The following is a 27272-nucleotide window of genomic DNA, read 5'->3' as shown; positions in this document are numbered from 1 at the left end:
GTAGTTCTTAGCACTGTCAGGCTGGGTGTCTGGGGCTGGGTAGTTCTTAGCACTGTCAGGCTGGGTGTCTGGGGCTGGGTAGTTCTTAGCACTGTCAGGCTGGGTGTCTGGGGCTGGGTAGTTCTTAGCACTGTCAGGCTGGGTGTCTGGGGCTGGGTAGTTCTTAGCACTGTCAGGCTGGGTGTCTGGGGCTGGGTAGTTCTTAGCACTGTCAGGCTGGGTGTCTGGGGCTGGGTAGTTCTTAGCACTGTCAGGCTGGGTGTCTGGGGCTGGGTAGTTCTTAGCACTGTCAGGCTGGGTGTCTGGGGCTGGGTAGTTCTTAGCACTGTCAGGCTGGGTGTCTGGGGCTGGGTAGTTCTTAGCACTGTCAGGCTGGGTGTCTGGGGCTGGGTAGTTCTTAGCACTATCAGGCTGGGTGTCTGGGGCTGGGTAGTTCTTAGCACTATCAGGCTGGGTGTCTGGGGCTGGGTAGTTCTTAGCGCTGTCAGTCAGGCTGGGTGTCTGGGGCTGGGTAGTTCTGTGTGTTGGGAGGCTGTCTTCTGCATCTTTGTCTTCCACTCACTAAGCACCAGTGCACGCGTGCTAAGTGGCTTTAATCGCGTTCGACTCCTTGTAATCCTGTGGACTGTAGCCTGCCGGGCTGCTCTTGTCCACGGGATTCTCCAGGCAAGAATACTGGAGTGGGTTACCGCGCCCTCCTCCAGGGGGTCTTCTGATCCAGGGATTGAACTGGCACCTCCTGCATTGCAAGTGGCTTCTTTATTGCTGAGCCACCGGGGAAGCCCCAGGCACCAGGAGCATCTCCATCTTCCCAAGCTGCGACAGCCGTGGCATGGCCAGGTGTCTGTTGTGGGAGCAAAACCACCCTTGGCTGAGAAGCACTAAGAGGTGAGTGGTGAGGTGGATCAGGAGGCCTATTAGCTGCCTATTAGCTGCCAGGTGGACGATTAGCTGCTGGCAGGACCGTGGTCTGTGGATCACCACAAACTCCAAGGATCTGGCAAGCTCTGAATGCATCCAATAACCAAAATCTTCTCTTGGTTCTTTTAGATGAAAGACAGGCATCGCCAAAGAAATCCACTTTTACCTGTTACTGGACTGACTTTTCAGTGGTCTACCATGCACGGGATAGCTCAGCAGACTCGGAGCCTGATGGCCTGGATTCAAAATTGAATTCCACCACTTACTAGCCATGTGTCCTTAGGGAAGTTGCTCCATCTCTTGGATCTTATTTGTAAGATGAAAACCAATCTTATACCCTGAGATGAAGCCTGCAGAGGGCTTCGTGCAGGGCCAAGCACATGCTGATAGAGAGCCGCCCATGTTATCTAGCGAGGGGTAGTGAGTTATTAAACAACAGCATTTGCAGGTGAAAATGAGTGCATCGTCAGAGTTTACCAAAGACTCCCATTTGGTGTTCTGTCCTCAAGTCCCAAGCCACATGAGTGGCACTGCCAAGCTCTCATGTACTTGAACCCCTCCCAGAGTTAGAAAGCCCTGCAGAGATCAGGAGAGGGGGCTGTTATCCTTGAGAACATTGGCAATGCTCTCTTGAGCTGGTACTGCTTTCCAATTGCCTCCAATCTTGCTTTTTAATTATAAATTACCATTAGTTCAGTTTCATTATGACCAATTTATTTGTTGTGGGTTGTTTGCTTAACAACAGTAATTTGGGCTTATGATTTTTCAATGGCTGAGCTTTACTGCACATGTGTAGGGCAGTTCAACAATGAATCATCTATTCCCCTTTCCTAAAGAAGATCCATCTCTAATGTTACCCTGAATGGTCTGCAGTGAAATGCTTTCAGATGATCTCTTTCCTGATGGAACTGAGAGCAGATGGGGCAGGAGGCTGTGGGTCCGTTAACCCTGCCTCAGTGGGCAAGAGTGCAAAAGGGTGAGAGAGGCTCTTCTAGATCCGATCTTCCCTCTTCCTCTGGTTTTATAGATGTGGAAATCGATGCCCAGAGAGGTGAAGGGTCAGAGGTCATACGTAATCACTAAAATCGAGTTCTAGTTATCTGTTTCAGGCTTCTTTCACTCACTAAATTACTTGTGTAGGCTGGGACCGCGTCCTCCATGGAGGATGCTGAGTTCCCCCAAAAGTGGCTTGAGATGGACCAGCCTTGGGTTAGAGCCTCCTCATGGGTCTTCCCATATGGTGGTCTGAGCAGATCTGTGCCACACATGGGGCTTCCCTGACGGCTCAGCAGAGAAAGAATCTGCTTGCAATGCAGGAGATGAGGGAGACTCGGGTTCAGTCCCGGGGTTGAGAAGATCCCCTGGAGAAGGGAATGGCAACCCACTCCAGTATTCTTGTCTGGAGAATCCCATGGACAGAGGAGCCTGGCAGGCTACAGTTGATAGGGTCGCAGAGTTGGACACAGCTGAAGCAACCGAGCACACACATGCCGGGCATAAGGGCTGGGGCTCTGGAGGCTGACTGCTTTCTAGCTGTATCATTCAGACAAGTTATTTAATCTCCCTGGGCCTCAGTTTCCTCCACTGTTTTATTTATTTATTTTTCATATTTATTTGTTTATTTGTCTGACTGTGTCTTAATTGGAGCATGCGGCATCTTCGATCTTTGTGGCAGCCCACGGGTTCTTTTAGTTGTGGCAATGTGGGATCTAGTTCCTTAGCCAGGAATCAAACCCAGGCCCCCTGCACTGGGAGCTTGGAGTCTTAGCCACTGGACCAACCAAGGAAGTCCCTCCTCAACTGTTATGTGAGGCTCGTGACAGCACCAAACTCCCGGGTTTGGAAGACTATAACTGGACAGTTCACATAGAGGGCTTAGCATAATGCCCTACACACAGAAAAAGAATGCTCCGCGGATCACGATTATCGCTAACATTTTTGGATGTCCAGAGCCGATGTTTCACTCCCACCTGGAGCCTCTTATGAGAAAGAAAACACTCTATAGCTTTTAAGATGATCAAGTGACTTCATTTATAGTATCTTATCTAATCCTCAAAATAACCCCAAAGCAAAGGTTGTTATCTCTGTTTTATAGATGGGAAAACTGGGCCTCAAAAATGCAATGCAGAGTCTTTACTCTGAACTCAAGTCCTGCGGCTTAACAGCTAGAGCCCTCCCGCCCAGACCCTGGCTTCAGGGTGACCTTGGCACCTCTGCACTCAGGTCCTGCTTTGACCTCCTTCTGCCTCACCAATGCTCTGCTCTGTCATGGGAATGCCCAGAGCAGCTGTCTGCGTGTGTCTAGGCCACTTGGAGATCATTCTCCCTTCATTCTGCATGGATAGAGTCTCTCTCGACTAGATGCAGGTAACCTTAGCAGGAACAGCAGAGGCTGTCTGCTATTTCTGTAGAACACATCCGAGAGAGGGTGGCCAAGAGCAGAAAAACTCCGGTGATAGGTTCCATCTGCTTGACTGATGGGAAGACGGCTGGGATGGGGCCTGGGTGAGGCGGCACTGACAGGTGCCGCACAGACTGCAAGCCTCCCTGTGGACCGTGAGCTGCGAACACAGCTCCTGGGTGGGGAGTGGCCTTTGGGCATCTCTGCAGCCCTGGCCCTGGCTTGGCCACTGTGCACAGAAGGAGCAAATCTGGGGCGATGTCAGGAAACACTGCTCTGAAATCACAGCCGATAAAAAAGACATAAAGATGGGGGAGACGAAGCTATCGACAGCAGAGACCCAGTCTGGGGGACAGCTTGTAGCTGGGTTTCAGCAGGAGTGAGGGGCTTCCCCAAATCTCATCACCAGCCTGGAATACAATTACCACCAGAGAAGGAGTAACATCTGCTGTTAGGGTGGAAGAGCGGGAGCTGGCTCACATGAACATTCTAGCCTTCAGTAGAACGTGCTGCCATCCTCTCCCCACACTCAGAGACCCTCCATGTTACCTCTGGTGGATCCCTCGCCAGATGTCACCTACCCACCAGCTACCACCAGGCACACAGCACCAAGTGATTTCCGTACACCATCTCCCTTCCTCCCCCGTTCTTTCCTTCCTTTCCTCATTCAACCACTTATGCATTTATCCAACATATATTTATTGAATACCTACTAGATCCTGGGTGCCACTCTAGGTATGGAATTACATAGCATCGCACAAACAGATGTGAGCGCATGGGACTCACATCCTAGTGGGGATAAACAACAAGTAAGATATAGAACACATCAGATGATAAATGCCACGGGGAGAAAAGGACTATGAAAACATGCGAAGGCAGGGAAGGGGAACCCAAAAATGTCAGCGCTGGTCACCGTCTTAAGTAGATGCTTAGCACAGACTCACTGAGACGGTCACATTTCTTATTTTTTTTTAAGATTTTTAAATTAATATGGGGACCATTTTTAATATCTTTATTGAATTTGTTTTGTTTCTGTTTTATCTTTTGCTTTTTGGGCCACAAGGCATGTGGGATTTTAGCTCCCTGTCCAGGAATGGAACACACATCCCCTGCTTTAGAAGGTGAAGTCTTAACCACTAGACCCCAGGGAATGAAAGATTCAAGGAGGGGTGAAGAACAGCCCATGTGCACGCCTTGGGGAAAAGCATAGAGGGAACAGCCTGGCAAAACCCTCTGGTAGGAGGATCCTTAGACCTTCAACTGCAGTTGACCTCACTTTCTAGGGGAGTAAACCGGGGCTCTGGGAGGCTGGGTGCCTTACTCAAGGTAGAATTGGTGGCACATGCGTCCTGGCCACAAAGCCTGCGCCCTGGACTACTCCCCACCGCTCTCAGGAGGCTGGCTTCCAAATTCCCAGCAGGCTTTTTTCTCACCTGGGGCCTGGCCCAGGGCCAGTCTGAGCCCCGCAGGTGTGTCTGGTCACCAGTCCCGACATGTCTCCTCCCAGCCCCCCTGCGCTGGGCTCTGTGTTTGTAGCTGACATGAGCTCATCTCCCTTTTGGCAGGATGGCAGTTTCCATATTTAGGCGACTCAGTAACCTTGCTGGGATTCTGATGAGCTGCTGTCTTCCAGGCTCTCCCCTGGATTCAGGGGCTCACTGAGGTCTCCCCAGTGGGACTTAGCACAGGGATGGTGGGTGGTGGTGGTGGGATGGGGGTGTAATTGGAGGGTAATTGGCAGAACTTCCTCCAGTCACTGACCCAATGCCTTGTGGCCCAAATCTTAGCAGGGGTGGCAGTGACATTGGAGAGAGCTCGTGAGCTTCTCCAAGAAAAGCTGTCCCAAACCATTAACGCACATACACATGCACACAATCCCCCAACACCCACAGTGACACACCTAACCACACACACACCCACAACTACACACCCAACTGCACACACACACACATTCACTCAGTCAACGAATCATTCACTGAATAATGAATTATTAGAGATGCGATGAGATATTCCAGGGCTTGTGCAGGGTGAGGAAGCGTCAAGAATATACGTGAAAAAGATAAAGGGTCCACTGGTGAACACATTCTAAATTCCGACAGTGGACATTGAGATACCCTGAGGGATGAAGGGTGCAGGGACTTTGGACACAGTCCAAACTGGACTGAATTCCAGGCTCCGAGTCCTGTGACAAGCTATTCAATAATAATTGCTATAATTGATAGAGCATTTGCGCCAGGCACTTGGCTAACAGCTTTTCTGAATTCACTCAATTGCTTTAGTCTTTAATTTTTTCATCTGGAAAGTGGGCATGAGAATTCCTTCCTTGTCAGGTTGTGGTAAGGATGAAATATTCTAAGAGTTGTAAAGTGACAGCATTTTGTTTGACCCCTAATAGGTGCTAATGACCCACTCCAGTGTTCTTGCCTGGAGAATCCCAGGGACGGGGGAGCCTGGTGGGCTGCCGTCTATGGGGTCGCACAGAGTCGGACACGACTGAAGCGACTTAGCAGCAGCAGCAGCAGCAGCAGCGGGTGCTAATGAAACATTACTTCCTTTCCTTGTCTTCTCTGCTCTAAAGGAGCTCATAGTCTAGAGGGAGAAATGATCTAAGGATGTAGCTAATGAACACAAAGTTGAAGGTCAAATTTCAATGGGCAGGGACTTCCCCGATGGTCCAGTGGCTAAGACTGCATTCCCAAAAAAGCAGGGGCTCTGGGGTTTCAATCCCTGGTCAAGGAACTAGATCTCACATGCCAAAAATAAGAGTTCGAATGCCACAACTAAAGGGGGAAGATCCTGTGTGCTGCAGCTAAGATCTAGGGCAGCCAAAGAAAATAATATTGTAAAATATTAGAGTAAAATATTTAATAGTAAAAAAGTTTCAAAGGACAGTGACCAAGTGCTGTGGGGGACTGTTAGCTGGGAAAATGAAGAAATGGTTGCCCTCCCTTGTTTCTGGGGTCCTCAAAGCCTATCCCCTCTCCCCATCTGCAGGATCACTGAGGTCCTGGCATGCCACATGCCCTAAGACTCCTGAATGAAAGCAGGACCTGCTTCCCTAGGGCTTCAAGTAAGGCCCGACCCTTCTGGCCTCATCTTTGCAGTGACTGGAAGGAGATGGGCTGAAGGAAATACAGTGAGATCTAAGACAGCCGGCAGAGCCCAGAGTCGGAGCAAACAGAACCCTGCTCTCCTGCACGAGGGGAGCAGAATGGCATAGCACAGACCCAGCTCTGCAGAAAGCATCTCGACAGCTCATCAGGGGATGTCAGATTCCACTAAAGCTTTAGAGATGACAGTGATTTGTTTGTTTCCTCTGAAGAGCTCAAGAAAGAGACAGAATTTGACTTGCTCTGATGAAAAGAGCATCATTTGGTAACAGACTGGAATCACAGCATCACAGTATCTTACGGCTGAAGGGAGAGGAGTGCCTGTCTCCCAGGCAGGTTGCGGAGGACTAAGTGAGCTGATGCCTACAAAGATTCCCATATGGAGTTAGGCACATAGTAGGTGCACACTGCCTGATCACATGATCCAGCTCCAAGCGTCAGGCCGGCACGTGACACTTAACGTGTCCCAAACACATTTGTCATGGGCATCTCCGCCTTCACCAGCCCCTGATGCCATTAAATCAGCCTCTCCTCCTTCCATCATTTCTTTTGGTTGTACCTCTGCACCCAAGTGGCAAGTCAGCCATAACCAAAGCCTGAGAGGTAGATGGGACTCCTTTTTTTTAAAAAAAAAAATTTTTTTTAAATTTTACTTTTGGTTGCGCTAGGTCTTCGTCGCTGTGCATGGGCTTTCTCTAGTTGCCCCGAGGTGGCGGTTACACTCTAGTTGCAGTACTTGGGCATCTCACTGCGGTGGCTTCTCTTGTTGGAGAGTTCAAGCTCTAGGTGTGCGGGTTTCAGTACTTGCAGCCTGTGGGGGCCCCGCAGTTGCAGCTCACGGGCTCTAGACTGTGGGCTCAATAGTCGTGATGTAGGGGCTTAGTTGCCCTGTGGCATGTTGGATCTTCCTGGACCAGGGATTGAACTGGTGTCGTGGCAGGTGGGATTCTTAACCACCGGACCACCAGGGAAGCTTGGGGACTCCTCTCTTGACCTCTGGAGTCACTTGCCAAGCTACAGGCCTTCCTCCCACAGTGGCTCCCAGTTCTGCTTCTAGCTTCTGAGCACCACGATCGTCACCCTGGTTGAGTTCCTTGTAATTTCTCCCTGGACCATTGCCACAGTCTCAACATTGCCCCCCCCATCTCCCACCTCCAGTTTTTGCCTCTCTTCTCTCCAAACACTTCTACTTATGAAGCCAAATGGATTTTTCCAAAGGCAGCTTGGCTCTCATTCCTGGATTCAAAAATCTTAAATGTCTCCCCACTGCCTACTGCGTTAGGTAAACTCCTCACTTTGGTGTTTAAGCCCTTACCCCATAGGGTTTTGGGCTGAGCTCTCACAGCCTTCTTTTGGCATCTCTCCTGGATAAATGCTGTGCTCTGCAAAACCAGATCATCTACCATTTCCCAAACAAGGATTTTCTGGCCCATTTGCCCACCTCCAAGCCCTCTGCCTGACACGCCTTCCTCAATCTCTGTGTGCGCAAGTCCAACTCATCCTCTGGGGCCCACTGAATGCCATTTCCTAGAAGAGGAAGTCCTTCTCATCTCCAGCCAGATGTTATCACTATTTACCTATGAATAGCAGAACAGGATGGCTCAGACCTCTCCTGAGACTCTTCCCCTGATGGGCCCTGCATGATGGATGTTTGTAGACAGGTCCTATGTCCCATACAGCACAGGGATGGAACTCAGTTCTTTTGAATCCGCTATAGTGCTGAGCAGGGCTGTCTACACTAGAGATACAACATAAGTGCCAGCTGGAAATGAGATTTCCCATTGAGTGGGTGGGTCATCTGAATCCTTCTCCATCCTCCCTGGGTCAAGCTTGTGCTATCTACTGTTCAAAGAGGGAGACTTCCTGGAACCTGCAGGCTCTTGAACTGCTTCATCTGTCTGTCTGTGCCTTGTACCTAGTCCTGTCCAACTCTTTGCGACCCCGTGGACTGTAGCCCATCAGGCTCCTCTGTCCACGGGATTTTCCAGGCAGAAATACTGGAGTGGGTTGCCATTTCCTTCTCTGGGAATCTTCTCAACCCAGGGATTGAATGGGTGTCTCCTGTGTCTCCTGCACTGGCAGGTGGATTTGACCACTGAGCCAGCTGGGAAGCCCTCGGTACTGATTAGCTGTTGTAGATGTTACCAAGTTGCCAAGCTCTGAGGACCTTGAGACCTTATCCTTTCTAATTCCCTCATTTCACAGAAGAAACTGAGGTGCAGAGAGCAGAAGTTACTTATCTAGGGTAAGGCTGGGCGGGGACTGGAATCTTAGCGACTTAGGTCGGAGGTATTTCTAGCTAAATGGACTGATTCATTCCTTTATTTATTCCTCTGTTCAACTTCCTTCACTGAGCATCAGATACCTGCCAGGTGCTGCAGGAGGTTCTGAGGACTCAGAGATAAGAAAGAGTCCCTGCCTTGAAGGCACTCACAGTCTGGTTGGGTGGAAGGGATGGATATGGCAATAGGCAAGGAGAGAGGGGGTGATGGGAGAATAGAGGTGGGCCCCTCACCCAGCCTTGGCCGTGGTAAAGGCGGTGTCTTCCATCCTCAAAGATGGTGGTTCTGTATCGACCACCCACACCCAGCTCCCACCCCCCACCTCCAGGGGATCATCAGCTTCTGCTGTGTCTCTTCCTTCCAAATCCTCTCCCACAGTCTGCTGAGACAGTTTGATTGAAGCAATGAAATGGAGAAAGATGCTTTACATCACTCTAAGATCTGCTGTAAAGATTCAATTAGACAAGGCATATAAACCACTTAGCTTAGGGCCTTGCAGACAGCGAACCCTCACTCAAAGTTAACTATTATTATCATAAATAAGAAACCAGAGGCTCAGGAGGTTACATAATGGACCCAGAATAACACAGCTAGTAAGCAGGGGAGCTGGGCTTTGAAGCCAAGCCTGTCTGCCTTCAAAGCTCTTCTCTTTCCAAAACGCCACCCAGACTTAAGTTAGGGAACCCAAGTGTCTCTTGTGCTCCTCCGGCTGATGGAGATGATCCCAGGAAGCCCTGGGGTCAGAGAACCCGTGGTGTGTCCCAAGTGTGTGTCTTTTCACACACTCAGAAAGAAGGTTCCTGGACACCACTGAAGCATAATAATACATAACAGCATGTGCAGAAAGAATAAGCTCTGCAGGCTTGAGTGGACCTCTTGGTGCCCTTTTGTACCAGAAAATGCACAAGACCCCCAAGATGAGTCAATCCACTTCAGAGCCAATCTTGTCCTGTGCTAGGAAGGCAATGGAGGAGAGAGAGCTTTCTGGAAGCTAATAATATGGACCTGACAAAGAAGACCGTACTCCCAGGGGTGCTGGAAACACACACAGTCGTTACGTGGTAACGCTGGAGCCCTTCCAAGAGGACCAAGTGTAGCCAAGACATCCTTCTGGTAAATTCTTCCTCTAGTTTTATTCACCTGAAAATTTTTTTCATAGAAATGACTGAGTGATTTAAATCTAATGGAGGAAATGGGTGAGCCAAATGGCAGGACCCTGATTTAGAAGACTCAGTACGCAGAAGTCTAGATAGCTGGAACCCATTGGAGGTTGCTTCTGTCATAAAAAGATTCATCTCTAAATTACCTACAAGTAGGAAATGGCTTCCCACTGTCATTTGAAAAGCAGACTACTATTTGACTAGGAGATGGGGGAGCATAAGGTCGACGAAATTAAAGGCACAAGTAGGAAAAAATCTATCAACTGAAAGTCCTTTAGGACAGCTCTCGCAATGCAGACAGGAGGGAAAGGGACCTCAGCCCTTTAAGACTTTGTTTTTGCAGCATTGTCTGTCTCCTGTCATGCAGCTTCCACCAAGGCAATTGTCCGCATGTTTGCGTAGCTCTCACAAACACATTACAAGAGGCCCTGTGTTTCCTGTACCCCACCCCGCAAAAAACAAACACAAAAAACAGCCAGGAACCCAACAGAAGAGCTTAAGAATTTCCCGCCTGAAAGAATTCAAAGATCTCACAGATCATAATGGACTCAAGATCAGATGACTCAATCATCATATACCTTTCTGTAATGTTGGTGTCAAATATTTACCCCACTTTCGCTGCGATGGGGAGCCCTCTACTTCCTAAGGCAATCCATCCCACTCTGCACAGCCCTGACCAACTGGGAGTTGTTGGTGATGAGCCCAACACCTGGAGCACCAGCCACTTGATCTGGGTTTCTGGATTTTCCCTCTTCCACTCCTCAGGACTTCAGATATGTGACTTTATAGGTCCCAACCAACATACCCAAGAGTCAAGGCTAGCTCTGGCTCCATAAATGCCCAGGAAGGCATCAAGTCTTTTAACACATAGGTATGGTTTGATGCATCATCCCTGAGCCCGAGGGGCAGCAAGATGGTGCCAGGATTTGAAAATCCCAAGTTTTTCATTTTATTCTGCTGCTGGTTCTCTCTAACAGCCAGTAAAAGCTAACATCTTTTTTCCTACCTAGGAAATTCCACTGAAGCCATGGTTTGTGTTGCCTAGCACATTCCTATCTCGAGTTCAAATGTCTTCTCAGGACTCCAGATCTGGAAGTCCCAACGCATACTCCATATTGTGTTTCAATACTTTCAGAGGCTCTTCCAACTCAGTACATTCAACTCAGTAATGCCTCGGATAAGACATAATTCTCAAATTTCAATCCTTATTATTATTTTTTTCCTGTCAACACATGGCTGGAAATTCAGAGGAAAAAAAAACGCTTTGGAGCTTGTGTGCGAGCTGGTTGTAGAAGACAGATGTCAGCCTAGTGGTTCAAAGCCCTGGCTTAGAGCAGGGCAGACCTGGGTTCTAAGTCACTTAGCCATGAGATCTTGGGCAAATGCCTTAGTTTTCTCAAGTATCAGTTTTCTCATTGGGAAAATGGGGTGGGGGAGGGGAAGCATAACATCTTCCTTCCAGGGAGGCTGTGAGGCTTAAAGGAGAAAAGCTCAGCAAAGCTGGCAGCACCATGCCTAACACTAAATAAAGACATTATCTATGCTACTCTTTTTCCTCCCTCTTGGCCTCTGATGGCTAATTCCTGAGTCCCAGACAACCTGGTGATGAAACCACTGACAGGCCAGCTGCTCCATTAGCCTGGTGGAAGCAGAGACTTCATGAGTCCTTCCCTTGTCTCGGGCGTCTGCTCTGGAGGCTTCAGGAAACCAGATGTGTTCCCCTCTGGGGACTCAGAAAATGTTGAAGGAAAATTGGGTGAAAGAATTTAGGCAGACTTCCCAGGACCTACACATTTAGAAAAGCTCAACAAGTTCCGAAAATCAGATCCATGTGTCAATGCATCCCTTCATACATTTGTCAAAAATTCACCATCATGGACTCTGGAAGAGGCGCTGTCTTGGTGGGACCAAGATTCATAAGCTGGGCCCTGCCCTTGAGGCGCTCCTGTCTTAGTTGGGGTGTAAAGGGCTCGATTGGTTTGTGCCGCTGTGCAGTCAGCGGGACTCTTCACAGACAGTCTTCTCCTCCCAGGCATGTGGTAGGGTAGGGCTGCATGCCCCTGCAATGTGACTTTTGGTCACATGGAGATGGAGCCTGGATCCCTGAGTGACCTGCTGTGGAGCCATGCTGGACACAAAACTTGAGCCAGAAACCAGATTACGTTGCGTCAAGCCACCAAGATTTGGGGGTTGTTTCCTACCAACCATAATCCAGCCCATTCTTCCCGATGCAGCCACCAAGCTGCATACCAGACCCAATGTCTTTATCATAATGAACAAATTCTCTCCTCTGCCTGACTCCCCCACACCCACAAAAAATGGAGCTTCTGAATCTCCCTGGTGGTCCAGTGGTTAAGAATCCACCTGCCAATGCAGGGAACACAGGTTCAATTCCTGGTCCAGGAAGATTCCACATGCAGTGGGGCAACTAAGTCTGTGAGCCAGCACTACTGAAGCCTGCATTCCCTAGAGCCTGTGCTCTGAAGCCACAGCAATAAGAAGCGCATGAGCCACAATTAGGCAGTAGTCCCTGCTTGCCGCAGCTAGAGAAAGCCTGTGCAAAGCCACGAAGACCCAGTGGAGCCCAAAATAAATAAATTAAATTTTTTTAATTAAAAAGGAAATTTTACAAAAAATGAGCTTCCTTTATCAGAATGTAAAACCCTGAGCAATTAAGATGCTGTAAATTGAAGAGTTCTTTCCAATGAATAAAATTCCTCTTATTTCTAATGAATATGAGATGGCTTACATGAAGCTAAGCACTCCAATGATTATAAAATCGCCACCATAGAACATCAACATTTCTTCTTTTACTGTTTAAGTGGCCTATTAAATTGATACTGATTAGGCATTTTTCTTTCTCAAATTCTTTCTCTCTGACACTGATCTTTTGCATCATTTTTAACCCATGGTCTGATCTGGGCTGAAATGGTTTTTACCTCCCGATCCGTTTAGGGGGCATTTCTAGGCACTTCTTCCAAGCTGCTGGCAAAAAGCAATTTCTGTGCATCTTTTAGGTCCCCCAATTTCCCAACACTGTCCTGAGTTAAGGTCACTTTATTTTCAAAAGCACTCCTTTCCTCTTGACTGTTACTAAGTGGTTTTGCCTCTGTATGACCATAGAGATAAAAGAATTCACAGATAGAAAGAAAAGGCCCTTCCCTTTCTTTTGAAACTAGAAAGCCTAGCCTTGTGGAGCCTGTGGCAGGTTGAAATGACTTCACGTGGCTCCCACATATAGAACGAGGAAGCTCTACTATATTGAAGAAGCAGCCCTTTTGATCTATAAACACGTTCTCATTAATTCATCAGGTCCGGCTGCTGCCACTGATCTGGCGTCTGTGGACTCCATTCTGTCCCCCTAGTCCCCATGCCACCCTCATCTCTTCCCCGGATGGCTCCCATTTGCTCCTGACTGGTCTTGGTCCTCTCCATCTTGCTTTTCCAATGAACTCTCTAAGAGTCAGCTTTCTAAAATACAAATCTGCATTTTTCAATGCCTTGACTCAAAAGCCCTCCCCACTGTTTTCTGGAAAAAGCCCAATTTTGGCATCCCTGTATGATCCAGTCCCTGATCATGCCTCCAGCCTGTCTCTCTGACTCTCCTACTGTGTGCTGAGCAAGCTGGGAGCCCCAGAAAGGTGCCGTATTCTTGTCTCCTGGCCTTTGCACAGGCTGTTTCCCCTTCCTAGAATGCCCTTTATCTCCGCTTCTCTAGCTAACATTTATTCATCCTTCAGATCTGTTTCTCCTCTGAGCTGTCTCCATTTTTAAGAAAATTTTTTGGCCATGTGGTGCGCTGGGTATTAACTCCTTGACTAGGGATTGAACCTGTGGCACCTGCGGTGGAAGCATGGAGCCTTAACCACTGGACTGCTAGGGAAGTCCCTGAGAGGTCTCCATGTTTTAACTTTTCAGGTTGGCAGCCTGCGGGCTTTCCTCCAGTGCTGTCACACTTTCCACATCATGTTGAAACTGGTCACTTGTCTGTCTCCCCCATTAGATTATGAACTCGTTGAGGGCGGGTTGTATATCTCATTTCTCTACACACCTCCAGAGTCTGGTGCAGAGGGGGCTCAATAAGGATTTCTTGAATGTGGGTGAAGGAACCTGTTATTTCCTTTGATCATGATGACCATTTAGGACTGTAGGCAGAGCAAGACTTATGTCCAGTTTCACAGGTGAGGGAACCGAGGCTCAGCGACATGTGGCCTGCTCTGACTTGCTGTGATGCAGTTATCATCCATCAGTTGATGGGTGGGTGTGCTGTTAGTGGTGTGATTGGAGGAATCCATGTCTGGGGATCTGGTGATGGTGGGGGCCCGAGTCAGGGCTTAAGACCGTTCTCTCACTCACTCATTCAATGAACACATCCTGATCACCTATTGCGTATCAGGCATTGTGCTAGCCAGGACCCTGGCCTCAGAGTGGGCACAGCCCAGGCCTCTGCAGACTAGTCTAGTTTCCCAACCTTATTCTAATCATGAGAACCTGGTCAGAGCTGGGACCTTCCCTCCAGAAAAAGATGAACCTAGGTGCATGTGTGTGTGCGTGCACAAACACACACACACACACATTCTGTGTACATTTCAGCGTGTCTGAATTCCCCTGAAACTTGCCTGTGGACCCTCGGTTAAGAGTCCCTAGTTTAGATGAGAAGACAGGCATGGAAACAATTATGTGATATGAAACATGGGGCTGAGAAATTAGAAGTTCCACCCTTACCGGGACAAAGGAACTGGAGAAGACTGGGCATGTCACTCAGTTGACATGAGTTTTACTGAACACCTACCATGCGTCAGGAGCTGCGCTGAGCACCAGGGACAGATGGTGAATAAGAGCATATAATCCCTATTCTCTGGCTCTTACGGTCCAGTTCACCAGGCGGCGGCATCTGAACTGAGCCTTAAGTTCAGGAGAGGAGATGGGGGAGGACAGTCCAGGCAGAGTGAGACCAGTCTGAGACCTGGGACGACAGGCAGACAGGCACCGTCTCCTTCTCTGATGCTCCCCACCGACTAAAGGTGAGATGAGTTTCCAGCGCTCACTCTGGAAGAAGACAGCCCAGCAGTGGAAAGCGCCGTGGAGGGCTGGGAGACTGTGTGCGCGCATGCGCGCTTTGCGCACGCACAGACACGAATGAGCAGATCCGCTCATTGCCGCCGTGGACCGCGCTTCCCTGAACTCTGGCCTCCCTGCAGTAGTGCCCACAGCCGACACCTGGGATTGCCATGCCCGAGACACCACCGAGGTTGCTTCCCTGATCTCAGCCCCGAACCCCGGGAGAGAGCTTTCTCTTCTTTCTTTCCCCACCTTGGTCAGAATTTCAAGTGCATGAGAAATGGAAGCTCACGGGCAGCTTGGATACTAATGGGTCCTTGCGGCCCAGCGCAGTCCGCAAAGCACCAGCGCCTTCGTGCACAGCCATCCATGCGGGCGGCAGGGGACCCCAGCGCGCAGCTGTCAGCTCAGGTACCTCTTCTTCAGCCTCAGTGCTAGTTTCCACCTGCAAGACTTCGCTGCGCTTTAATGGAAGGAAACCAGTTCCTGCCTTCCTTTTAGTTTCTTGGCACATATAATGCCCCCGGTGATATTTTTGGCGGATGCGTAGCTGGCAGTTAGAGGACGTTTTTTAACTACCACAAAACAACCGTTAAGCACCAAAAAATAAAACGAGTTTTTCTTTTTGGATCACGAAAGAATACAGACACGTCTGGCTTTGTGAAATTACTGTCAGTCAGTGGGCATATGGGTTCCTGAAAAGTTGGGCAGAAATCACAATATTGTGGAAAGCATCCTCGAAAAGCATCCCACTCTACCTGGCAAGGCGCGTACTCCTCCTTCGGATCCTGCCTGAATGGCTCCTTCTTTAGAAAGCCTTTTCTGGATCCCCTCCAGTGGAAAGAACAGATTTTTGTTGCATCTCTACCATGTGCCGCTGTCTGAGCGACATTATATGTTATCGCAAACCATCCTCGCTACAGCCCCAGAGATGGTAGCCGTGCTGTATTACAGGTGAGGAAACGAAGGCTGCGAAGTGGAGAAGCTTGTGCGGGTTTTCAAAGCTTATAGGTGATGCAGCCAGAGGCTGAAACCCAAACTGAACTGATGCTAAAACTCATGCTTTGTTCAAACAGCTGCTGAGGTAGTTCTGCTCGGAAGCTCCTTCCCTTCCGACTTTGACCATAAGTCACATCCACTTTAAGCATTTGTTGACGAGTTCTTTCTTTCCATTTGGTGGGGCTCTGCTGCAGGTATCATCATGGCCTTCTTAGGGTCTAGATTGCTTCTCCCACAGGAGGAATGCAGGGAGTATTTGTGGAATGAAAGTAGGAATTGATGGGTATTCCCTGATGGTCCAGTGGTTAGGACTTGGCACTTTTACTGCCAGGGCCCAGGTTTGATCCCTGGTTGAGGAACTATGATGCCACAAGCTGCGTGGTACAGCAAAAAAAAAAAAAAAAAAGTAGGACTTGATTATAGATTTCCTCAGAGATATCTAATCTGCAACAATTCTCAGTGTATCTGTAACTCTTTCCTAGATTTCCTTGTTTGCCTCCTCCCTAACGAGGCGCACTTCTCTTGCAAAGGTAGTTTGCTGGCTATATTGTTAGCCACCAGAGCTCAGTGAAGTCCCCCGTCTATCCCCGGTCTCACAAAGGAGGAGGGGGAGCGCTGTCTGAGTGACAGTGACCAGGTGGGAGGTGGGGAGCATTGCCCTGCATTCATTCCTGCTGGGGCCCTCCCCTCTGCTAGACCCTCTGTTCTCAGCACGCTCTGAACGAAGACAGTGCGTCTTGAGGAAATTCAACATCCCTTCCCGGGATCTGGTGCCGGCCAAGTGGGCGGAGGGAATGGTTTCATTTGAAATCCCCCTTCATTCCTCTACCTCCCTCTCCATCTACTGGTCCAGGAATCACAAGTCCTTGGCAGTGATTTCAGGCTGGTTGATTTTTCAGGGAAAATTTTCTATTGGAAACCATGATGGGGAGGACTCATTCAGCTCTTTGGGGGAAGGAAATGGCAACCCACTCCAGTGTTCTTGCCTGGAGAATCCCAGGGACAGGGGAGCCTGGTGGGCTGCCGTCTATGGCGTCGCACAGAGTCGGACATGACTGAAGTGACTTAGCAGCAGTAGCAGCAGCAGTGAGGTTTAGAAACTGTGCTTCTTTTAAGTCTTTATTGAATTTGTTACAGTATTGCTTCTTTTTGTTGTTTTTGGGCTTGCAGCATGTGGAATCTTAATTCCTGGACCAGGAATGGAACCCATGCCCTGAGCACTGGAAGGCCAGGTCTTAGCCACTGGACCAGTAGGGAAGCCCCTAGAAACCATGCTTCTTGAAGCCCCTGACTCCTGGCCAGAATCCCATCTCCAGATGACATCCAGGCATATTTACCGAGCCCATGTGTGGGGAGTTTTGTGAAGCTACCAGCCTGCAGGCTCACGTGGTCATGCGGAGCTGGGGACCCTACCAGGCAAGTCTGATTGGCTAAATGCTCTGCTCCTTCTGGTCTCTATGGGCAAACTGTGAGGTTGCCAGGGCGTGCCCTGTTTCACGTCTGGATATACTTTAGCAATGCAGAGCCTCTTTGGGGAGTGCTGGTTGACTGAGGAAAAAAGACAGATCCCTTTGTTGGCAAGCATCTGGCCAATTCATAGACTATTAGGAGCTGGAGGAGACTTCACTGGGGCTCAGTGGTAAAGAATCCACCTGCTGAGGCAGGAGACATGAGTTCGATCCCTGAAGATTCCACATGTCTCAGGGCAACTAAGCCCGTGTGCCCCAAGTACTGAGCCTGAGCTCTAAACCCCGGGAGCCAAAACTACTGAGCCCGTGCGCTGCAACTACTGAGCCAGCATGCCCTAGGGCCTGTGCTCTGCAACAAGAGAAGCCACTGCAGTGAGAAGCCCTCCCATCACAACTAGAAAAGCCTGCACAGCCATGAAGACCCAGTGTGGTCAAAAATAATAGATAAAATCATTTTAAAAAACTAAAAAAAAAGAGAGACTTCATTGGGATTACCAGTAGCCAGAGGTCATCTGCATCACAATGCCAGACAACCCAGCAGAACCTGAATTCTGACCCCTGACCCAGCCACAGCAGCAGTGAGCTCTTGGATAAGTCATGTATTTTGTCAGCACTTTGGTTCCATTGTCTGTAAAATAAGGCTAATACTCATAGCTGACACTCAGAGAGCTACTTTACCACACCGCTCTTTATATAGATAAGATCATTACTGCCTTTCAACGACCCTACTGTATTAGTTTCCTGGAGCTGATGTAACAAATCAGCCCAAGTTTATTGTCTCAAAGTTACAGAGACCAGAAATCTGAAATCTAGCTGGCTGATTTTTTATTAAAAAACGTTTATATTTATTTTTGGCTGTGCTGGGTCTTCCTTGCTGCTCAGGCTTTTCTCTAGTTGCAGCGGGTGGGGGCTACTCTCTAGCTGAGATGTGCAGGCTTCTCACAGTGGGGGCTTCTCCTGTTGCAGACCACGGCTCCAGGGCACAGGGTCTTCAGTAGTCTTGGCTCGGGGGTCTCCAGAGCCCAGGCTCAGTAGGTGTGATGCATGAGCTTAGTTGCTCCTCAGCATGCGGGCCTCCTATATCAGGTATCGAACCTGTGTCTCCTGCATTGGCAGGTGGATTCTTTGCCACTGAGCCCCCAGGGAAGCTGCTGTAGCAGGCGCACCGTTGGCTGGGCTGTGCTCCCTTGGAGGGAGGTGGGGAGAATCCATCTTTACCTCCTCCAGCTGCTAATGGCTCCCAGCATTCCTCAGCCCCCACAACTCTCTCCCCTGGGTCTCACATCCTACTTTCCTTCCTCTCAAGGATGCCAACCACTGGATTTAGGATGCACCCTAAATCCAGGATGATATCATGCTGAGATCCTTAGCTCATTCGTATCTTCAAAGACTATTTTCATATATTCGTGGGTACCAGGGGCTAGGACTTGGAAATATCTTTTGGAATATGACTCAACTCATGACAAAGGTATCTCTCTGATGCCCATTTTACAGATGAGGAGACCAATCAGGGCCACAGAGTGAGTAAGTAATGGATCTGAAATGCAAACCCATGTGGTCTGACTTCAGAACTTGTTTTTTTTTTTCAAGGTGTTTTTTTTTTTTTTTTTAATGTGGACCATTTAAAAAGTCTGTATTGAATTTGTTACAATCTTACCTCTGCCTTGTGTTTTGAATTTTTGGCCTTGAGGCATGTGGAAGCTTAGCTCCCAGACCAGGGATTGAACCCATATTCCCTGCATTGGAAGGCAAAGTCTTAACCACTGGATGGCCAGGGAAGAACCCAGAGCTCATTTTAAGAAATCATTACATTAGACAAATACTGAGTAGAGTTCTAGATGCTAGAGATGCAATACTACAAAAAAAGAAAAGAGGAAAGAAACAGACCCTGAGACTGTTCTTGGAACAGCAAGCAGGCCAGTGTGGCTGAGGTGGAGACAGTGACAGAATGCATAGAACCTTCTAGTGATTTCGATGTTCAACTCACATGAGATGGAAGCTCATAGAGGGTTTTGAGGGAAGAAGTGACAGCATCTGCCTCGTGTCTTTAAAGGAGTCCAGAGAGACCAGTGGGTTAAGAAGTGACTATTGTGGGTCCAAGGCATAAACAGGAAGACAGCTGGAAGGTCCAGGCAAGAGATGAGGATGCCCAGAGTAGGGAGGCTGTGGTGGTAGAGAAGTGGTCAGATTCTGTGCAGACTTTGATGCAACAGCCAATAGAATTTGCTGGTGGGTTGGATGTGGGCTTTGTGAAAAAAAAAAAAAAAAAAAAGCATGCCCAGGTTTTTGACCTGAGCACCTGGAAAGCTAGAGCTGCCCTTGATTCCTTGGCTTCTCTGGCAGGATTCTTGTAACAATCAAATGTAGTAACAAGCGGGAAAATGCTGCCCTGAAGCTCTGCCAAGTACCTTCCTCTGCTGCTGGTGGTGGTTATTATTATTTGTTCTGCGATTTGAAACTTTTTCCAGCTCCACATTGCCAGGAGGTGCCAGACTGGGCTGAACCACTGTCAAGCAAATCGCTGTCTGAATTACGAGAGAATATAATTATCTGACTGTAATTTTAAACTGTCCTTTTTAAGTCCCTCACTCTCTTCCCTGCCTGTGCTCAGTGCATATTTGAGATTCAAGAAGCTGCTCTCCCATCATAATGGACGCGACAATATCAATATAGGCAGAGACAAAGGAAACAGCGGCAGTTTGGAAATTATCTCCTTCGGATCCTTATCATTCTCCCCTGAGCCTCTGGGTGTAAATGGAACCACTGCAAGCGTTTTGCTCTTCGAAGTGTGAAGTACACGATGACTGGCTACTGTTTCAGAAGCGATAAATTCCTTCCCTCCCAACGTGCCCAGGTGTCTGGCAACATTCTTATCAATGTGGCAGTTTTCCGTTGACTTTCTTCTTAATGGGGAGTAGTGGTCCACATTTGATCCGTGAGTGTACCGGTGAATTTCCATTGCTTCTTCAATTCCTTCATTCAGACGTTTCAGAATGCTTATTAACACGAAGCTATTATTTTCATCATCCCTATTTTACAGATAAAGAAATTGACATTCAGAGAGGTGAAACTCACATGCTCAAGGCCACACAGCTAATAAGAGCAAGGCCTGGACACGAGGACCAGGGAACTCTTCACTTCAAAGCGTGACCACCACACTAAGTAGTGGGTTTTCAAAGTAACTGGTTTTACTGAAACCAACCTTTACTTCCCACCTCCCACCTCACTCTTTGCAAAACATTTTTTTTTAATTAACCTTAGTGAAATGTCATAACCATAGAGTGATTTTAATGAAAAACAGTTTTATTACTTTCAAATGTTATATAAATGATCAACTAAGATATAATAGAGTACAAATAGTGAATATGAAGGGAGTTAATGGAAAAATTACAATTCATAATAAGCCTGTGGAACGCAGTGTGTATCATAAACACCAAAGACCTTTAACATTACAATAATTAATTGCAAGACTCAGAAGTCGCTGATGCATGAAAGGAATGCTTAATTTGAAAGCTCTTACTTTTAGAAAAAGGATACTGATTTTTAAATGGATTTCCCATACCTACTGAGACACCCAAAGTTCTCAGAAGTAGAGGTAATTTCAAATGATTTACTAAAAAAAAAAGAAAAAAAGAAAAGACCACAGACACCGGATCTGCTTTTATATCAAAGTCTGAACGAATGGGACTCAGATTAGGAAGCACTTATTGGATCCTTAATCTTCCATCAGTGGCCCTTTATCAAGCCCTGGTTAGAGCAGTGATGGAACCAGAGGACACCGTCCACACTCTCCTGATCTGTTTTCCTGGGACTTACATCAGATTTTAACATTTGCATTCTAACTACATATATTCAGTTGCTGTTGTTGTTGTATAAGTTGCTAAGTCATGTCCAACTCTTTTCAACCCCATGGACGGTCACCTGCCAGGCTCCTCTGCCCACAGGATTTCCCAGATGAGAATACTAGAGTGGGTTGCTGTTTGCTTCTCCAGGGGATCTTCCCTGCCCAGGGACTGAACCCCTGTCTCCTGCATTGGCAGGTGGATTCTTTACTGTTAGCCACCGAGGGAAGCCATTGGTACTTTGCAAAATTATCATTTGTTAGAGATAGAAGAGAGCCTACAGTTTTGGAGTCAAGACCTGCCATGGAATCCTGGCTGTCACCTTGCTGTGTAAATTTTGGGCACATCCCTAAACATTCTGAGCTGCAATTTTCTCATCAAATTGAGATGATAAAATATTAAGGGAAGTGAGACAGAGAAAGACAAGTATCATATAATATCACTCATATGCTGAATCTAAGTTAAATAAAAAAAGAAAAGAAAACAAATGAACTTATTTACAAAACAGAAATGGACTTGCTGCTGCTAAGTCACTTCAGTCGTATCCGACTCTGTGCGACCCCAGAGACGGCAGCCCACCAGGCTCCCCCGTCCCTGGGATTCTCCAGGCAAGAACACTGGAGTGGGTTGCCATTTCCTTCTCCAATGCAGGAAGGTGAAAAGTGAAAGTGAAGTCACTCAGTCATGTCCGACTCTTTGCGACCCCATGGACTGCAGCCTCCCAGGCTCCTCCATCCATGGGATTTTCCAGGCAAGAGTACTGGAGTGGGGTGCCATTGCCTTCTCCGAGAAATGGACTTATAGATATCAAAAACAAACTTATGGTTGCCAAAAGGGAAACATGAGTAGGTGAGAGGAGATAAGTCAGAAGCCTGGGATGAACACATACACACTGCTATATATAAGATAGATAACCAACAATGACCTACTGCATAGAACAGGGAACTTTATTCAGTATTCTGTGATAACCTATATGAGCAAAGCACCTAAAAGAGAATGAATATATGTACATGTAGGGCTTCCCTGCTTGCTCCGATGGAAAGAACCTGCCTGCAATGTGGGAGATTAGGGTTCGATCCCTAGGTCAGGAAGATCCTTTGGAGAAGGGAATGGCTCCCCACTCCAGTATTCTTGCCTGGAATTCCATGGACAGAGGAGCCTGGAGGGCTACAGTCCATGGGCTGCAGAGTCGGACACGACTGAGTGATGAAAGTTCGAAGTTCATATGTACGTGTATAACTGAATCACTTTGCTGTACACCTCAAGCTAACACAACGTTGTAAATCAACTACACTCCAATTAAAAAAAAAAGATGCTAACGATAATGTCTGTGTCATAGGGCTATTTTGAGGATTTGAGCTTTGTATCTGAAATGTTGACTACGGTAACTGGCATATTACACAGTGCTGAGTTAAAGGAATCGCTCACTGTAATTGAGCCATACAACCCAACCCCTTTACTCTAAAGAGGAGGAACCAAAATATCAGGAGGTTAAAGTGACTTGCCCAAGTCTACCTGGCTATTTAGTGACAAGATGATTTAAAAGCAGAAGCAAGGTGTCCTGCCTCCAATGCAATACCTCATCAACCATAATGTTAACACTGAACAACATCTCCTCCTACATAGCCATCGTAAAATCTCTCCACCTGGAACACGCCAGTCTAGAAAGCCTGTGCGAAGATATGCTGGGAGTGGGAAAGTCATGAATGCCCCCAAATTTCCTTAAAATGCTGCTGTCTGAGACTTGGGAAGGAAGGACAGACTCCCTAGTCTTATGCCTTTAACCTGTCTCTGTGAAACTTTCTCCCATGGCCTGTGGTCTATTTCCAAATGTGTCAGATTTCTGGTCCTCTGCTTTTTTCATAATCAGCATCCCGAATCCCCTACCTGCTCCTGGTTATCCTGACATTTGTGTCTTGTTGCTTTTCCTGACCCCTTTTAATTTTTGTTGCTATTGTTACGTTTGTGGTTGTTGCTCTTATTGGGAGTAGAGTTGCTTTACAATGTTATATAACAAAGTGAATAGGTTGTCATTGCTGTGGCTTAGTCGCTCAGTCATGTCCACCTCTTTGCGACCCCAGAAACTCTAGCCCACCAGGCTCCTCTCTCTCTCCTCTCCTCTCCTGAGATTTTCCGGCAAGATCACCGGAGTGGGTTGCCGTTTCCTCCTTCAGGGGATCTTCTCGGCCCAGGGATTGAACCTTGCCTCCAAGTCTGCTGCACTATAGGCGGATTCTTTACCTCTGAGCCACCAAGGAAGCCCAAATTAGCTATATGTATACACAAATCTCGGAGAAGGCAATGGCGCCCCACTCCAGTGCTCTCGCCTGGAAAATCCCATGGATGGAGGAGCCTGGTGGGCTGCAGTCCATGGGGTCGCGAAGAGTCGGACACGACTGAGCGACTTCACTTTCACTTTTCACCTTCCTGCATTGGAGAAGGAAAGGGCAACCCACTCCAGTGTTCTTGCCTGGAGAATCCCAGGGGGTGGGGGAGCCTGGTGGGCTGCCGTCCATGGGGTCGCACAGAGTCGGACACGACTGAAGCGACTTAGCAGTAGCAGCAGCAATACACATATCTGGGCTTCCCACACGGTGTGGTAAGGAATCCACCTGCCAACGCAGGAGACATAAATGTGGATTCAATCCCTGGGTCAGGAGGGTCCCCTGGAGGAGGAAATGGCAACCCACTCCGGTATTCTTGTCTGGAAAACTCCATGGACAGAGGAACAGGGTGGACTACAGTCCACGGGGTTGCAGAGAGTCGGGCATGACTGGGCACACCCGCGAGCATGCGTACCTATATCCCTTCCCTCTTGGGCCTCCCTCCCACCCCACCCCATCCCACCCAGCCAGGCCACCACAGAGCACAGAGCTGAGCTCCCCGTGCTGTGCAGCAGGCTCCCACTAGGCATCTGTTTTACACACACAACGCACATACGTCAGTCCTAATCTCCCCGTTCATCCCTGCCCTCTGCCCTGCACACACGTCTGTTCTCTACGTCAGCATCTCTTTTCCTGCCCCTCAAGGTTCATCTGTACCATTTTTCTAGATTCCCCACATATGCATTAATACTAATGCCCAGAATTTCTCCCGAGGTCCGCCCTCGACTCCCTTCCCTTGCCCCCCACCCTTTTACACAGCTCCCTGCATTCCACCCATCTTTGTCCTCTTTGTGGTAAGTACCCAGCACCACCAGCAGACCTGCTAATCCTAAGTATTGGCCTATGTCATCTGTGGCCTTGCTGGGTTTGTTCCAATTCAACAGTAAGTGTCAGACAATGAAAGGCAGTCTTATTTCAGAGAGTATAAAGCTCCCAGCACTAATTACCCTCAGAAAGTAGTATAGATTTATATCGAATTTAGCACCTGCTTAATGTAAGCAAATGTGTTAAATTCATGAGACCTGGAATCTTCATTAAATATCTCAGAAGCAATCACCTCCCACCACTCCTTTTGTGGAATTAATAAAAGTGAGAAATTTGCCTCCAAGATTTATTCATTTCCAACCCTCTGGCACCTTCTCCGGAATCTCTTATTAAAGCAAAACAAAGCAACAATAATAAGAGAAGTCTAACCGGAAATCAAACTGATCACGCCTGTCTGTAATGCTGCCCAGTGGCATTTGTAAAAATTGACTCTGTGAGTTTGAAATATCGCCTTCCTAGGGCAGTATGTTGTTTTTCAGTTTTTGATTGAATTCTGTTTGCTTGTTTCACCGTCTCCTTCATGACATGGCTCTTGACGGTTCGAAGGGATAATATACTCTCTATAAAACCAGCACCCCGTCCACCCTCTTGGATGACTGAGGAAGATCCGTGATGGGGGCCGGGGATTGCTGCACATAGAAAAACTATCCCAGTCTGGCTCAAACAGTACACAGTTCAGTTTGCATAAAAACCTAGAATGGTTTTCAGACACCGGGCAACAGTCAGCACAGGATGGTGCTCCCCAAGAGAAGGGCAACCAACAAAGTGAGCCCCACTGTTGCCCTGTCTGCTTCCAGGAGAGTTTCTAGACTGTAGGACAGGGAAGGATAACCTTAACAGAGGCTGGCAGCCTTCCTGAGTGGAGGTGACAGAGTTGAAAAATTCAGGAGTTCCAAATGCCTAGAATTCATGGGGTAGAATATCTAAGGGATAAAATTGTACGAAGAGTTCCGGAGATGTGCAGAAAGTCTCCCTGGAGTCTTCGGTGAGAACTGATGAGTGCATGCGTATAAGGAAACAACCAAGGCTGAGAGAATCCCCAGAGACCAAACAGGGCCAGGAACGTTACGTGTTTCTATCAGCCAGAGTGCAACAACTCTGCAGTATGCCAGGCTTCAAGCAGACTCCTCAGAAGGACATTTCTTCAGTAGTGGAGACAAATCAGCCGTAGACTAAGGCTGTCTTGACCCACCTAATAAAGCTCAAAAGCAAGCTCTGAAGCAGGGGTTGTCAAACATTTTCTGTAAAGGGCCAGATAGTAAATATTTTAGGATCTATGGGCCATATGGTTTCTGTCTCAGTGACTGAAGTCTCCTGTTTTTATACAAAAGTAGTCACACATAAATGAATAAATGAGTGGACGGAGCTGGTGACTGTAATCCATTAAAACTTCATTTACAAAAACAGAAAGTGGGCTGGATTTTGCATGCAGAATATAGTTGGCTGATCCCTGTTCTAAAGCATTAAAATCGTCTCTGAATAATTTGACAGCATCCCAGAACAAAGCCTCTCAAAATTTAAAGGAATTGAAAACCCATAGCAAACAGCAGAAAATTCATAATGTCTAACAGCCAATCAAAACTGATAAGGCATACAAAGAAACAGAGGTCTACCGTCCATAATAATGAGAAAAACCAATCAATGAAACAGACCCCAAAATGAAAAAAGATGATCAGATTAGTAGACAAGGACGTTAAGACAGTTGATATAAGTATAGACCATGTTCAAGAAATATAGGGGAAAACGGAGCATGATAAGGAGAGACAGGGATGATATCAACAAGATTCAAAGCAAAATGGTAGAGATGAAAAGTATAATATCTTCAGTGAAAAATACATTGGTGGAATTCACAGCAGGTTAGGTAGCACAGAAGAAAAGATCACTGAGCCTGATGACACAGCAATAGACACCGTCCAGGGTGAAACACAGAGAGAAGACAGAATAAAACTATCGGAGTATCAGTGCTCTGTGGTATGGCATCAAATGACCTCATGCTGATGGAACTGGAGTAATAGAGGAAGGGAGAAAAGAAAAAATACTTGGAGAAATAAGTGAAAGTCGCTCAGTCGTGTCTGACTCTCTGTGACCCCATGGACTATACAGTCCATGGAATTCTCCAGGCCAGAACACTGGAGTGGGTAGCCTTTCCCTTCTCCAGGGGATCTTCCCAAACCAGGGACTGAAACCAGGTCTCCTGCATTGCAGGCGGATTCTTTACCAGCTGAGCCGCCGGAGAAGCCCTTGACAAAAGAAAGGCCAGAATTTTTAAAAAGTTTGATGCAAATGATAAATCCATAGATGCAAATGATAAATCCATAGATGTAAATCAATCAACGAACAGCAAATGTAAGGAACACAGAAAACCACATCAAAGCACACTGTTATCAAATTACTGAAAAGCAGTGGCAAAGAGAAAAATCTCAAGTCAGAGAAAAAGACGCATTGTATGCAGAGAAACAGATATAAGAACAAAAGCAGTTGTCTCAGAAACAGTGAAAGCCAGAAGACAGTGGAGTGGTATCTTTAAAGTACTGAAAGGAAATAACCATTGACCTAGAGTTCTAGATCTAGTGAAATGTATTTCAGAAACAAAGGTAAACCCAAAGGTTTTTTTTTTTTCTTCAAACATACAAACAGTGACAGAATTCATCACTAGCAGACAGCTACCAAGTGAAACGGCAAAGTAAGTCCTTTGAGCAGAAAATAAAATGATACCAGATGGATATGTGAATTTATATAAAGAATATGTGAGTAAATATGAAGGATTCTTATTTAAAAACTCTTTGAAAGATGATATTTAACATGTAAGAAATGATGT

At 47.4% G+C, this 27272-nt stretch overlaps 1 protein-coding gene and 1 non-coding gene across 3 annotated transcripts in view; one reads left to right on the top strand and one right to left on the bottom strand.

The window, feature by feature from the left end:
- ASIC2 (acid sensing ion channel subunit 2) overlaps positions 1 to 27272 on the bottom strand; it is a 1227754-nt gene that overhangs the window by 145925 nt on the left and 1054557 nt on the right. The gene's annotated exons all lie outside the window — the stretch shown is intronic.
- On the top strand, positions 16222 to 16293 carry TRNAK-UUU. Its single transcript has one exon. It is a non-coding gene; the product is annotated as a tRNA-Lys (tRNA).

This window comes from Capra hircus, chromosome 19 (genome assembly GCF_001704415.2).
Source record: "Capra hircus breed San Clemente chromosome 19, ASM170441v1, whole genome shotgun sequence".
In the NCBI taxonomy this organism is placed as follows: Eukaryota; Metazoa; Chordata; class Mammalia; order Artiodactyla; family Bovidae; genus Capra; species Capra hircus.
The sequence above is the reverse complement of the archived record's forward strand: the minus strand, read 5'-3'. Positions and strand labels throughout refer to the sequence as shown.